The 1,703-nt window shown below is 60.1% G+C and overlaps 1 pseudogene; it reads right to left on the bottom strand.

Moving 5' to 3' along the window:
- Positions 1–1,120: 1,120 nt before the first annotated feature.
- LOC104464140 lies at positions 1,121–1,282 on the bottom strand (annotated as a pseudogene).
- Between the last annotated feature and the right edge of the window lie 421 nt (positions 1,283–1,703).

Here is a 1,703-nt window from a genome sequence, read left to right as displayed (position 1 = left end):
ATATCTATGCAACGCAGCCCCCTCCTGAACGCGACCCGAGACCCCTGCTCGGAGGAGCGAAGATGCATTTCAGACTATAGCAGCACATTCAAATGTATTTCTTAAAACCTAGTCTGACGTCTAAGCTACCTAAAAACCCAACCAGCTTCCGAGTGAGAGTCTCCCATTGCCCAGGGAGCCGGGGAGGGGACGAAGGGTGAAGGCACTCTTTCAGAAGGAGAGGAGACCAGCATCCAGGCCCCACACCAAGAACTGCAGAGTCTTCCTCCCTCCCCATTTCCCAGCAGTTAACAATAAATTAAGCAGCCTCAGTGGGGCAGCAGAAAGCCCGGGGGATTTGCCACAGGTTTGCGTTTTAGGGACACCGTCCCCCCGCTGTGCCCAAACCGTGCCGGGGGGCTGCTCCCCAGGGTGAGGACTTCTCTTCTGCTGTCCGTGCAGACGGGGAGCACGTCCCCCAAGCAAGCCGAAAACCTGCAAATCCCAAATCTAACGGCAACAAGAAACAAGGCACAGGTTTCCCGAGCCAGCCCCGCCCCCCCCCCGGGAGCCACAGCAATCTGGCACGAAGCAATCGGGACCGAGGGGCCAACAAGCACCTGCCCCCTTCTCCGGACCCTCGGTTCTCCCTCGTGAGCCGCACGGGGCTGCAGCATCCAGCCTGGGGAGGATGGTTGGGGGGTTATAAGGATTTTGGTCACGCAGGGCAGGGTCAGAGGCTCGCTGTCCATGATTGATGGCCCACGGGGGGCTGGAAGTCATCACGGTGAACACCCCCGAGGAGACGGCGAACAGCAGCCGGCCGGGCTACGAGGAACACGAACTGAGAAACATTTGACAACTTCATTTTGGGTCCTGCTCCCCCTCCCCAGCTATTCTTGTGCCCTGCCACCATGAAAACAGTCGCTTCACCCCAGCCACCTGCAGCAGCGAGCTCCTCCAGCCCGGCTGCTCGCTCCAACGGATCCTGCTCCGCGCTCCCAACGAGCGGAACAAATCCTCATCAGGCATCTGATGGAGGGGGCTGACGGACGGGGAGGTGGGACGCAGGGAACTTTGGGGTTCTGCAGCACGGTCCTGCTGCGGCAGGGCTGGGCGGCTCTCGGGACGGGGAGGCTGGTCACAGGTTGATGTCCGTGACGTCTGTGGGCGTGCTGGTGGGCTGGCTGGCCGGGTAAGCAGCAGTCTTGGCAGCGCTGTATTCCTTTTGGGATTGGGATGCTTGTTTCAGGCTCTCGGCTAAGGCTGCCTCAATCTGCTCCTGACAGGCTTTCAGGCAGTCCTGCGGAAGAAGGAGAAAGACAAGAGGCCTCAGTTCTCTGCTGCTCAGAGGTGGGAGCCTTATAAATAGCTCCGAGCAGCTGCTGGGCTGTCGCTGGCCCCTGGAGCATCTGAACCCAGCAGACAAAGGCGCCTTTCTCTGACAAGGGGCATCTCCACCTTGTTTGAGCTTTACCCCCTCCCCAGGAGAAGCCCCCCGCTCTTGTTGTCTGCTCCCCACCTCCCCAGCTCAACCACATTCTCAAGGAATAGACGTCGTGCCCCTCAGAGCTTCCTGAAGCATCCGGGCTCGTGCCTGGCCGCAGCGTGTGATTTCAGCATCGTGGCAATCAGCTGCCGCTGAGACCGAGCGGTTAGAGCGGAACAGCTCTGCGCAGGCTGGTGTTGACCTTTACACCTGAGACCCCCCAGATCCACGAGCG

This window comes from Pterocles gutturalis, unplaced genomic scaffold (genome assembly GCF_000699245.1).
Source record: "Pterocles gutturalis isolate BGI_N339 unplaced genomic scaffold, ASM69924v1 scaffold3473, whole genome shotgun sequence".
Classification (NCBI taxonomy): Eukaryota; Metazoa; Chordata; class Aves; order Pterocliformes; family Pteroclidae; genus Pterocles; species Pterocles gutturalis.
Note: the sequence above shows the minus strand (reverse complement) of the source record. Positions and strands in the feature narration are given on the sequence as shown.